Source organism: Toxorhynchites rutilus, chromosome 1 (genome assembly GCF_029784135.1).
Source record: "Toxorhynchites rutilus septentrionalis strain SRP chromosome 1, ASM2978413v1, whole genome shotgun sequence".
In the NCBI taxonomy this organism is placed as follows: Eukaryota; Metazoa; Arthropoda; class Insecta; order Diptera; family Culicidae; genus Toxorhynchites; species Toxorhynchites rutilus.
The window spans coordinates 30,815,516-30,829,789 of NC_073744.1; the positions used below are offsets into that span (position 1 = coordinate 30,815,516).

Sequence of the window (14,274 nt, forward strand, 5' to 3'; positions counted from 1 at the left end):
ATAAATTATAAATCGATTGAAGCACTGAATTGGATTATTTTTTCTCAAAGTTTTGTCACTTTCTCTTTTTTTTTCTTGAGCAGTTGTCTCAGTGTTTTGTCTGACACTGCATAATGTACAGCAAAGTTGTTGGAACATCAATGAACTATTCAGGAAAAATAACATTTTAAACACACCGTTAAACAATCTTGCTCAAAAATTAAATTTCATATTAAAAACTTTTATATTAATTCATATTAGGGGCTGTCCACATAACACGTGGCCACCTTTAAGGGGGGTAGGGGTTACGAGAAAGTTAACGCTTGTCCACGGTGAGGGGGAGGGGGTAGAGATTACATCCACGTGGACAGTATTAATATTTTTGAAAAAAATATTTATCTGTATTCAACAATATATGAAAGATATTCTGCATTCTCAGGAAATTTATCCGTATTTATGTATAAAAGGCTGTCTGAAAGTACTGCACAATGGAAATTCTGTATTTCTCCATATCGTTGGAATTCTTTGCTGGAATTTGCATTCTGAGAATATCGCACATGAGCTGAGAGTGATCGATTTATTTTCATTGATTTTTAAAAAATCATGTATTATGATCATCGAACAGAATTGAGATGCCATTATCGGCAGTGTTCAGATGCCTCCAAAGTATGTTGGAATTTCGCTTCGCAGTTTGTATGTTGGAATTTCGCAGCAAGTTTGTGTGCGCAACTGATGATAATCGAATCGAGACGATGATCAAGAATAGTCCTCGGTAAACAAAAAAGCAATTAACAGGTTCCTTACAAGTATCATGAGCACCTGGTGATGCTTGATTAGGTAGAACGCTGCAAAGTATGAGTTCTTAAATGGATCGCGTCTTCGTCAACAACTCGCTTTATAAATGCAATGAAAATTCGCAGTTTGAAGCAAATCGTAACAGGCGAAGGAAAATATAATCATTCACAACAATATTGAGTGAAAAAAAAATGGACCATTATTAGATATCTCCAAAGCTGGTCTTCACCCGTAGAAAATCACGAGCTTCTACCAAACAACCAAGCAATCAATACCAACAAATACTATTCGCTGCTAAATGAATCAGAATCAGCAATCTAGAATAAACGTTCAGAGTTAGTCAAGGCCTCTTCCAGAATAATGCAAAACCTCATATTTCTATGACAGCACGTCAAAAATTCTTAGAGTTTGGCTAGGATATGATAGTCTACGCGTATCATCAGCATTGCATCTCCTGATTATCCGCTAAGAAAAAAGACGGGTGGGTAATGTCGGGGACATAACCGGAGTGACGTAGGACTATACAATGGGGACAGCTTTTGTTAAATATATATTTTAAATATATTGTTTTATTTTCTTCTCCTACGTGAATACCTACCTATCTACCTGAAAAATGGATTAGTTTACTGTTTACTCTTTATGGATATGTTGATGGTTCTGAAAAGAACCTTTGGTGTTATGTTTGGTGTTATCACTCGATATTCCCATCTTGTTCGGTTAAACCTTCCTGTTTAGCTATTGCATTTGCCACTCGCCACAGCTTTCACAGTTGGAAAATTTCTTCCCATCCATCCCATTGTGACATGTTGTTCAGTAAATTACATTTAATGCGACGTGCCGGAGAAACACTTTGCCACTCACTGAAACTAATTGTTGCCTTGATGAGCGCCGAACCGAAGCTGCTCTGTTCTTGATGCGGGTTTTCTGATTGTCGTGAGCAGCTTTGCAAGCCAACTCGAGCACTCCGACGGCCGAAACTCTATAATCGCTGTTAGGTATACTGGTGCTCCGGCACCAATCCGTTCGGCCTAGTTGCCCTTGCGGAGCAATCAGTGAATGCGACCAACAGGGAACTGGAGACCTGCACGGTTCGAGTGGGACTTTGCCATTCCCTTAACTTGTCCTCCTTTGTTACGTCCACGATGCCGATGCCGTACACGGGTTTACGGTTTGAAAGAAAATAAGATATTTTTTTGGGGTCCGCGTGTTTTATACTCTAGCGGTACACACTCACAGGATAGAGACAAATCGGCAGACTCAGCCAGAGGGGCGAGTCCAACGAGACGAACGAATGAGCGTTAAAAGGGAGCGATGGCAAAAAATACATTCATAACGATTTGTTCGCTCGTTGGATTCACATGCAGGCTAAAAAGTCCTTTTCAGGATCACAAAATTATCTTCAATCTAAAGAGTTTATTGTTTTGTTATCACTCGATATCTCCATCTTGTTCGGCTAAACCTTCCTGTTTAGCGATTTGTTGCCACTCGCCACAGCTTTCACAGTTGGAAAATTTCTTCCCATCCAGCTTTGTGACATGTTGTACAGTAAATTACATTCAATGCGACGTGCTGTAGCGCCACTCAGTGTCGCATTGGAGGCGATTTTAACCTGTAATTGAACATTTGCGATGACAGTGGTACAGTGTCGACTTTCAATGTGGGGTCATAATTTGGATCTCTATGTTTACAAAAATGTCCAACTAAATAAGTCGCATCACATGTCCGTCCAATTAGCTAAATGTCGAACTAATTGTAAATTACTGTACTTTCAATCTGGTAACAATTTAAGAATTGGTGAAAATTGAATAATCAGGGAAGTCCCCAACTATCAATAAGCTCAGAACAACTTCCAAACTCCAAACTCCTTCCAAACTTCCGGGGAACTCCAGATCAACACGGTTCGCTGCTGCTCTGATTGCCCGTTTTGGTCGGTACGATTTGAGGAACACAAAATGGACCAATCAAAAATGGGCACATAGGGCATTTTGACAATGCTTGATATTTCACAATTATTCAATTATTTATCTCATGAAAAATGAAATGTTATTCGTTATGATAGATGCGTAGATATATTTCATATCAATTGATGCAAAAATCTTTGCGATCTATTGAGAAATGCTCGAGTTATAAGCGTTCGAAATCTTGCATTTTTTCCTACTTGTTCAGTGCCTAGATTTCCATTTCCCCCCCTATATCTTCCGGTTAGACGTAGTCCTACGTCAAAAAAAATAATGTCAAGAATTTCGACTCATTGAACACAGTTTTTCGACGAGGAAACAAAGAAGTTCGGCGATGATGTAGTTTGCAAGTTTCGTGAAGTATGACGAATGATTGTGGAACAAAAATGTGCACATAGAATCGAATAAATGTGTGTCTTGAATATTTTGCTTTTGATTTTTTCCTACAAATCGACATGATTATTCCAAACAGTTCAATATTTCCCAAAAAAGATTATTGCTTGATGAAACACGGGGACTTGTTATTGAAGCTCAGACGAGAAAAACAGATTTTGTAATAGTGAACTGATCTTAATGGGATGATGAAAACACTGACTCACATCTATTAGTTTGATCGGCAATTTAGGAGTTGAACTTGCCAAACCTACAAAGCACAACATAACATGTTCATATACTCAAAGGCTTGATAATATCCATATCGATTTTTATACTCCTGCTGTCTCGTTTCGAGATTCAGCTTTTCTTCGATGGCTTCCAATAACTGAATCTCAAACACTATGCTTCTGATTTCATTGTCTGATTTTATTGAAAACTTGAAAAGTTCAGACAGCTTGCGTCGGTTTATGATAGAAAATGTCTGAGATTAGATACAAGTGTGATGTTTTGCTTTAACGTGAATATATTGTTTTTGACGTGATTACTACGTAAATGGTGTTTTGAAGAAAACAAACAGCAATACAAATAACTTCGCGAGTTGTTGTTTCCAAAAGTTCTTCAAAGAATTGAGAAGAAATCCCTATTAAAGTTTGGGAGAAACGAATCGAATCCCTCCCTATTAAGTTTACATTTTTATAATGTAAAAATATAGGATAGGGAATAGAAACAAGCATAACATTGAATTTAGGCGGAATTCAACAATTTTTCCGATTATTTTTTCCAAGCAAAACATAAATGTCCAAGTGGACAACATGGGGAGGGGCACAACAAATGTCCATTCTTGCCCACGGAGGGGGAGGGGGGTGTCTGAAATCGGACTTTTTCTGTCCACGTGGTATGTGGACAGCCCCTTATTTGTTTTAAACTTATTTAATACTAGCTGACCCGGCAAACTTCGTCTCGCCCAAAAATTTGTTTTTCGTTATCAATACCTTCAAACATTCACGTTTTCTTACTAAGCGCAAGTTCATGAGTCCAATCGCAGAACTGTTCATTGATTGGTCTTCTAATCGTCCCCGTTGAATTTACCTTTTACTAAAAAAAACCTAGTACTTCTAGCTAAAACTCATCATTATAATATCAAATTATTTTCAGACACAATTCTCGTTCAAGATTTTTCAACCACTTGCAAATAACATGTTTCTCCGTTACATGAAATAAATGTTTGATACAGAAAATATGATAGAAAAAGACAAAAATTAATTTTAACTCATGTTTTGACATCCCGATTTATTACATTAAATGAACCTTAAAAATAAAAATAAATGCGCTACTCCCCAATACTTGTATATCATTCGTATAATATATATGCTATTTCAATATAATATCAATTTGAGCGAGCGAAACAGGAAGCACATTGTAAATAAGCACGTATTAAAGCTTTCCGTATAGTTTGCCCAATACACGGCCCAAACCGAGATGGATATAGATCTCCTTTATGCTCTCCTCTTGGAAAACACTTTCCAACTTCATTTTATAATGAGGTGTAATATTATCACACATTTATGCAACCGCACCTATGTAGATAGCGTGGTCGTGTTAAACAGCCTTGCATTCCATCTGTCCTTGGTCTCGATCCCTGTTGACATCGTATGGACGTATGGAAAGGGGGTCTTCGTAGCGTAATTGGTTGTGTGTCCGCTACTAAGCGAACAATCATCACGAACATCTTTATGTGTTATTCTAGTTACTACGTCCACGCAACAATCATCATGTGATGGTGATCCCAGCCTCTCACTCCATAGACGATCGATCTGCTTCATCGGTAATTGGTGCTATTTATAAACACAACAGTGGAAGCCTCATATCAAAAGTCTCGCTGTGTCCAACTGTGAACATTCGAACAATAGGATTATTCTTACGCCGAACAATGCGACATGTGTTGTCTATCGATAGAATAGGAATACTCTAACGCCTAAACGGCTAATGTGTAATAGATAAAAATGTGTATCGTAGAGATAGGAATACTCTTACGCCTAAACTGCTACTGTGTAATATACAACGTGAGAAAAATGGACACGATAAATTCGGCTCTGTTACAGCTGAATTGCTAGATGAACCTAATGATTAAAATAAACAAATGGGATAAAAAAAATCGTTTGGACTTTTTTTTTGGTACAATCCCAAAAGAGATGAAAAAAAGAAAGAGATGTCTGCTCCCATACATACAAACATTTTAAAGTTTTTAAAGCAGCTCATTATTTGCTCATTTAACCACATTATTTCTGCCGAAGATGAAATATTTTCTGCCAACGCTAGTTTGGGTGTATTTGAAGATTCATCAGGAATTGTTTAAAACTATATTGCAGCGAAAATAAATACATAGAAGTTGGGTGTCAAAGGATGAATTGTAGAGCGGTTAGAGATCTTCAATTTGGTTGATAGAAACATTCATGTTTATTATGATTTTTTTTATTTTGATAAAATTAAGAATGAGTTATTCTATATTTAAAACAAAATATAAAATATTTAATCCTTGAAAGGGCCGTTAGAACAAGGCAAAGGATCGACTTCAACTTCAGAGAACATAATCCTTACATGAGGAAGAACACATATTAACTTTTGAAAAAATTTTAACTATTTTTTTATCCCTTTTGTTTATTTTAGGCTCATTAGCATTTTAGATGTAACAGAGCCGAATTTTAATCGTGTACATGTCACATGTTTATCATATCTATAATTAGCACATTACACAGTTGCCATTTTTCGGCGTTACAGTATTCCCTTCTATACCATTGCATATGGTACACATTTACACAGTAGCCATTTAGGCGTAAGAGTTTTCCTTCTGTTCTTCCATTATTCAGCTAGACCCGACAGCGGAGACAGTTGATTGATCATTGTTGAGTTATTTATAGAACAGCATCCCGATGTGTCTTGCAGGGAAGAACAGTTGTATGGATGAATCGATCTTATTTCGACCGTGGATCGATCTCCATCGCTTATGATTGTTACGTGGACGTAGTTATTCTGTAACAATATAAATATGGTCAATGAGGGCCCTGAGTTTTGAACTCACGATCGATCGCTTGCTAAGCGAACGCGCAACCAATGCGGCTCCGGAGACCCCCCATTTTAACTATTGAAACAGTTGAAAAAAAAAGGCAATATAGTTGCCACTGCCCGTTAACCCCAAAAACACTTCCCTTTATTGCGTCTTTGGTTATGTAAAAATTAAAACAATATCTGTAGTGCAGCGAAAAAACCTGTTTTTTTATATTGAGTTTCAAAGAAGAAAAAAATTGAATTTTTCATCACATTCATTTAATTGAAAAAAGTGCATCATCTTATATAGTAAATCCTAATCAGTACATTTACAGTGGAAAACCTTTCAACTTGTTGCATTTTCAACGATTTTGAACAGAATTTTCTACCGGCGCTCCCAAATATTGGTTTTGTTACATAAAAATGACTCCTAAATTAATATCGTACATTTTTAGCAGCCCAAAAAAACAATAGGGATATTGCCAGACACCTTTAGAAGGTTTTGGCTAGGTAAAATATTGAAAGAATATTCCAAGTGCAGCAAAAGAATATTTTTGTTGGTGGCAATATAGTTGCCAGTACCCGTTAAAGAGTTAAAAGTCACTAACTTTTAAGTTTTTCACTTATAAAATGCCATTAATTTGGAATTTTCACAACTGCATTCACAACTGTATAAAATTTTCTCATCTTTCAAATGGAAGCAACAGAACTGTCCTACGTAGCGTAATTTTTGGATTAGAGCCAATCCAAGGCAAACAGAGCCCGAAACAAAGAAACAGTTCAATAACTCCGTAGTTGTTGAAATTCGAACATATGCGTAGAAGGATTTTTCTCATCAATTATGATCCTCTATCACCTCCTGAAAGAATTCGCATTTTTATATGGGAAAAGTATTTTATGACATATTTTGTTGTGCTTCGCATACCAAAGCAATAAAAACGCCTGACATTATGCAAACAATCTGCTTATTGAACGAAACTTGCCGAATTATGGGTGATAGGTTGCTTTTCAACCAACACGTCGCACAGTGGTCCCTGAGAAAATTTAGGCGGTCAAAATTCAGAGTTTTTTGCTAAAAACCCAATTTTTGGCAGACTGGGGTTTTCGGATACGCTGAGTTCATTTTTCAACTCTGTTTCACCAAAAAACCAGAAGGGGGAGAGGTGCAAGGGGGCAAAGTTCAAAATTTTCAGTTTTTATCGTGTTTGGTATCAAAATGTATGTTTTCGGATACGCAGAGTTCGTTTTACAACCCGGTTTCACCAAAAAAAACCAAAATGATTTTTTGAACCATCGGTTAACTTTGAAAATCATAACTCAAAAACGAAAAAAAACGTCTCTCTGGTTTCAACATATGTTATCTGAAAAATCCTCAGTTTTTCATAAAAAATATAAAAATATATAACCCCTTGGTCCCGAGACTATGAAAACAATAAAAAACGAATAAAATCAATAATAACGAGAACAGAATTCGAATTTTCTGCAATTGAGGTTTTTTTTTCACAAAGACCAGGTGATTGGCTTAAATTTGATATGTCGATCATCTGAATCGGACTATTAGTTCAAATTTTATGAATTTTCGAAAAAAATCATTTTTGGAAAAAAAAAAAGGAAACAATGAATTTTCGGATAACCCTAAAATGGAAATGGTCACCCTACTGAAAATATAAAAAAATACGGGTCTAATGTTTTGCGATAAAGAACAAAACTACCAATTTTCACGAAAATCTGAGAACCACTATATCGGTTTGACATGGAATGGCTGTATTACAGTTTTTGAGCTATAAATTTAGAAAAATCAAGAAAAAAATCTTTGGCTCTTTTCAAAAAGTATTCTAATTCTTTTTAGAATATTTGAAATATGCAAAGTCGGAATGAAATTCCTAAGACGAGTTGGCATGAAAAAGCCTGGCCGGGTAAAGTGCGATTCACATACAACATCCACGTCACGTTCAAGTTCCGTCCCGTCACGTTGCGTCAATTATTCTTCCAAGCAGTTCATATGCAAACAATCACATACACCGGCAACGGGAACTTCGACTTGCCGTTGCTGGTGTATGTGAATGCTTCAATAGGAATTCCATGGAAGAATAATTGACGCAACGTGACGTGACGGAACGTGAACGTGACGTGGATGTTGTATATGAATCGCACTCAAGGGAGTAAAAAGTGCCCCCAAACCAAATCACCAGTTGTATGGAAAATATTGTATAGGGCAGGGGTTTTCATATTTTTTTATGGCAGAGCACTTTTTATAGCAAAAATATTTGACGGAGCACCTGAATTTTTAAATCTATAAAACAAATCCTATTTGCATTGCCATTATCCAACTGGGAACAATTTTATTTAGGTTGCGCGGCGTAGTTACACGATATCTGACCCAGAGAAAACAAGATAAATCATTATATGCCCCGTGAAATTAAATTAAAGAATGTTTTACTGCAAGATGGGTTTTCAAGTGGGAGCATTTGCTATGACTTCGCGGAGCACAAATTTCTCGCGGAGCACCATTTGAAAACTCCTGGTATAGGGTACTAAATAAAACATTTTGGCAGTAGTAGGGTAGGGCGGGGCTAGTTGGTCATTTTTGAATAAATTTGGCTATAACTTTGTAGTACGAAGTTTTGCGTTAAAATGTTATGTACTACAATTAAGCTTACCTTTTACCCTTTCAATGAAAAAAAAACCAGAGAATCAATTATTTGACATTTTTCTTTTATTTAACGTCTTTATATTTCAGAATATATTGACCATCTAACCCCACACACGGGGTAAGTTAGTCAATAATAGGCATGTTTTTTGAGCAAATAAAAAACGTTTTTCCATTAGAAGTTTCCTTCATTGTAAATTAATTGATTAAATCAAAACAAAAACAGTTAACTAATATAATGTAGCAAGTAAAAAAACAATTGAAAATTTCAAATTATCGTTGTTGAAAATTAGTCAGGCAATCTTTTCTAGCGATTTCGTCTCTCTTCCACTTTATGGCGAACCAGAGATGCCAGGTTTGAAGACATGTCTTCATTTTGAAGACATTTGATTTTGTGAATACATTTGGAAGACGTTACGGAATATGTGAAGACATTTCAGTATGATAGCATACGTGGATTTTTAAAAGATATTATTTCCATGAAATTCTAATTATTGGCCGAAAATATCGTCAAAAAAGCAGAGCAGAAATCCATTTTCTCTTGAAGTCCGCCTCCGATTTGACAACTTTTGGGTTCTTCTGGAGGGCCTGCTTCATAATCGCCCAATATTTCTCTATTGGGCGAAGCTCCGGCGCGTTGGGCGGGTTCATTTCCTTTGGCACGAAGGTGACCCCGTTGGCTTCGTACCACTCCAACACGTCCTTTGAATAGTGGCACGAAGCGAGATCCGGCCAGAAGATGGTCGGGCCCTCGTGCTGCTTCAATAGTGGTAGTAAGCGCTTCTGTAGGCACTCTTTAAAGTAAACTTGCCCATTTACCGTGCCGATCATCACGAAGGGGGCGCTCCGCTTTCCGCAAGAGCAGATCGCTTGCCACACCATGCACTTTTTGGCAAACTTGGATAGTTTCTGCTTGCGAATCTCCTCCGGAACGCTGAATTTGTCCTCTGCGGAGAATAACAACAGGCCCGGCAGCTGACGAAAGTCCGCTTTGACGTAGGTTTCGTCGTCCATTACCAAGCAATGCGGCTTCGTCAGCATTTCGGTGTAGCTTCCGGGCTCGCGTCTTCCCCACCATATTTTACCTTTCGTCGCGGTTAGGAGCCTTCTGAACCTTGTATGTACGCAGGCCCTCCCGCTGCTTGGTCCGCTGGACGAATGAACTTGACAAATTCAGCTTATTGGCGACACCGAACTTCTCGGATCACGTCTAAACTGCTTAACTACGCGCTTGTGATCTTTTTCACTGACGGAGCATCCATTTTTGCCGTTCTTCACCTTCCGGTCGATGGTTAGGTTCTCGAAGTATCGTTTTAGTACTCTGCTGACCGTGGATTGGACGATTCCCAGCATCTTACCGATGTCCCGATGTGACAACTCCGGATTCTCGAAATGAGTGCACAGGATTAATTCACGACGCTCTTTTTCGTTCGACGACATTTTTTCCAAATTTACGAAAAATTGACAGTGAAGCATGGCCAACGTGATTTATACACTCTTATCTGATTATAAGCGAAAGCTGAAGATATAATTTCTAAAAATTAAATTTCTACAGCGTTTTTTTTCCGTGATGCAATTTGATGTGACACACCCTTTAGTTCATTTGCACTCGAAAATTCGAATGATTGTGACATTGGATTTCTATTAGTTCTGCCCTACTATACAACCCAGTTTCATATATTTTCGAGCGGTTATGGACCCGATGTGGACCGAATGTCTCAAAGTACTATAAAAGTACTGGATTAAAGCTCCTCTCTCACCCCCGCATGAAGGACTGTCTATAGTTTGAACTATAAAAGTACGTGATAACTGGTGCTGAGCGAAATGGCATCACTGCAGCGATTGCCTTCCCTCTCTCGCATTGAACTGTCATTCAGATAAACAAAAACGAGAGAAGTGAATGGATTAAACAATGTGCTTGAGTAAGTATGTTTTTCTTTAATTAATGTTTAATTTTGATGTCTTTTTCTTTGAATTGCAGCTAACAGAAATTCGAGGAATAAAATAATGGGTTGATTTTAAGGATAATAGTACCATGTACTATTCCTACGCAATAGTCCGGAATAAGTTCCAGTTGTGTTTCCTTGTGTATAGAACCCGCGATTAAGTGTGTGTCAATAGCAACTTGGTATGTATATCTATTGAATATGTGTAATAAATTATTAAATGAAATGCATTTCATTTCAGAGTACGCCCCAGTTGTGGAAAAGCTTCTATTGCTATGGCTCCAATTACCGAACCTCAAATTTGCCGGAGTAGAACCCGTATCTGTATTCAACGATTGTATTAAACACACTCTTCGCTAATGCTATCAACATCCAGGATATGAACAGGAATAAATAGGAATGTTCAGGTAAAACTCACTTGCACAATTTATAATAATCAATACATTTATGTCTACATTTACTTTTTAGTGAAAATTTGATTCATCCACACCGGTGAACCAAAATGTTCTCTCTGGACGGTGTAGCATATAATTTGTTCAAAGGAAAATTTGGTTCGCTCATTATATAGTGCTTTTATCTATTATAACTGTAGTAAAGCCTTGTATTAGTATTGATGTAAATAAACCAGCATTGTAAATAAATTAAATAATTTCCATCGCCGGTTTTTTAAATGTTTGTTTCAACTTTCATGAAAACAAATACCACCATAATGAGGGTTGAGCAGTTTTTCAATCGGTCGACGCGGTGCCAGATTGGCGCAGGTTTGGCTCGAAATTGGTTGTCGAATACGAAGGGTAGGTCGACAAAATCGTTGCAAAATGGCACGATATCGGTACCGTTGTCGACACCATTTGTTGGGACCAATCTGGCACAACAATGTAGAGTGGGAATAGATTAACCTAGATCTTTCAAACGACCACTTCACAAATCGAAGGTTTTCCGATTACACACCTTTTCTACGATTAGTTTCATAGATATGGTTTGAGTTACAACCAAAATTTCAAAGCTGAAATAAACAAATAGAGTTATCACGGTTCCGTTTTGGTGTGAAGAACTTTCCTCCAATATTATGGTGAAGACATTTTCTTGTACCATGTCAAGACTTTTGAAACAAATCTCCTGGCATCCCTGCGAGGCACAACCGCTTGCATTCTTGCTTGCATTTGTTTTGATGACATTTGTACCGTTCGCCCCAAAGTATATAGAAATAGCGTCCGGGTATGCTACATTACTCAATGCATTATTGTGAGTTCTGATATTCAATGCTAGCGTTTATTATATTTAATGAAAATTTGACAGCAAAAAGTATAAATATGACAATTATATTGCAAGTGGTTTGTGTGGTGGTTGTCTCGTTTCAAATACATTGGGTTCAGCAGTGAAACATATGCTTTCTATATTTATTTATAGCTTGCGTAATGAAACACGGCATACCTGAACATTTGTGTGACCAACTAGCCTCTCTATATATAAAAAAGAATATTCATGAAAATTCAATAAAAATAATTTTAAAAGCGATTTCCATTAACACTGAAACATAACACGTACAATAAACCTTTGTTTTACGTTTGAGCCGATTTTTTCATGGTTATTAACCAGTTTTAGAACAAATTTTATAATGTGCAAACCGTGAATGATTTTTGGCAAAATCGGCACCATGTCCGTATTTTTTAACCTACTTAATAAAAAGTTTTTCCAACTTGCTTATTTTGTTGTATTAGCAATTCGCTATTTTTCATCCATAGATCGCTAATTTTTTGGAAGCTCAGATTCCAAGATATCGTCACTGACCAACTTACCCCTATGCCCAACTAGCCCCGCCATACCCTACCATATATTTGAGTCCTCATATGGCACCTTTTAGTTTTTTTTCACGCCATTCTCAATAACTTTGAGACATAAATAAGAAAACATACTGAAAGTACATCTTACTAAGGTGTATCGATGAATATCTTCGAACAATTTTGTCATCGAAAAATCTAACAATAAAAAAAATAATTTAAATACGCGGTACAAAAAAAAATTATATATTTTCTGGCATTTCGAAATTTTGAAAAAAGTATAACTTTGAGGCCCACTTCTGCTCTAAATTTTATTTGAATGCGTTCGGGTGTGTCTTTTTTTCTGCATGTGGCGTAATCTTTTCCTGAATTTTGAAGAGCATTGCAAGACACAAAAATAATTTTCTTCATTGTCTGCATTATTATTTATTGTTTTCTTGAAAACGATTATTTTATTGTATTCGTGGTTTACATTTTTAAGATATAAATGAAAAACAATAATAAAAATTTGGATTTTTTGAAGTGGTCTTCTCAATGATCTTTCCACAAGGACTTTATTTTTTCTCACAGAGCTCTATCGTACTGCTGATTTCTATGAATTTGGTAAACCATCTAAATCCAATGTAAGGATAATCTCATATATTCGAAGATACGAGAAAAAAAAATCTTTGTACAGCGCAAATACCCACAAAATTTAGACACATAAAAACAAAATTTAAATAAATATTAGCAGTACTGGGCAGGGTTGAAAAAAATCATCTTCGCTATAGTATTCGCTAAGCTCAAATGCTTAGGGGTCTTCGTAGCCTAATTGGTTGCGTGTCCGCTACTAAGCGAACGATCATGAGCTCATAACTCAGAGCCCCTCAACTGACCATCTTAGTGTGTTATTCTAGCTACTATGTCCACGCAACAATTATCATGTGTCGGTGATCCCAGTCCCTTACCGCTCCCATTTTCGGTCTGCTGCATCGGTAATTGGCACTATTAATAACGCAACAAAGGAAGCCTCATATCAACAGTCCCGCTGTGAACAGCCCAACGAACTGTGAACATTCGAACAATAGCAATATTCTTACGCCGAAAAAACTCGACATGTATTGTGCATCGATAGAACAGGAATTCTCTTGCGCCTAAACGACTACTGTGTTATAGATAAAACAAATGTTTATCGATAGATAGCGATACTCTTACGCCTCAAAATGATAACAGTATAATATACAACAAAAGTTATCATAAGATAAATAATGTACACGAATGAATTCGGCTCTGTTACAGCTGAATTGCTAAATGAGCCTAATAAAATAAACTGTTGGGATAAAAAAAAGCTCGAATGCTTAGATTTTCGGGCTTGGTTGAATTGAAAATCCAATATATTCCAAACAAAAATCAAAATGACAGATCCAGACAACTAGTAGTGAATATGAGCAATTGAACTTTTGTTCTTCAATGTGTTTTGAAGTTCATTTTTCCGACCAGTGTCATTTACATCTTGATTATTCAAGATGCCAGAATTGAATTTTATTTTAGCCAAATGAATATCGGCTGTTGTTTACTTTTCAGCTGATGCAGCTGTGTGCGACTGGTTTTATTTAGGTCGGATTGTACTGCCGATTAAGTGCTTCTCAATCAACGCAGGTAGCAAGAAGATTATGATATGTAATCCATTAGAAGCAAATGTTATTCAATTGCAATACGGCGTTTAGGGATCGTTCACGATGTCGTTGTTACCTTCTCGCCAAACA

General features: G+C 36.8%; 1 long non-coding RNA gene across 1 annotated transcript; it reads left to right on the forward strand.

The window, feature by feature from the left end:
- The first annotated feature begins 10,684 nt into the window (after nt 1-10,684).
- On the forward strand, nt 10,685-11,281 carry LOC129761820 (uncharacterized). The gene is made up of 3 exons (XR_008740479.1): nt 10,685-10,724; nt 10,784-10,930; nt 10,990-11,281. It is a non-coding gene; the product is annotated as an uncharacterized LOC129761820 (long non-coding RNA).
- The last annotated feature ends 2,993 nt before the right edge of the window (nt 11,282-14,274 follow it).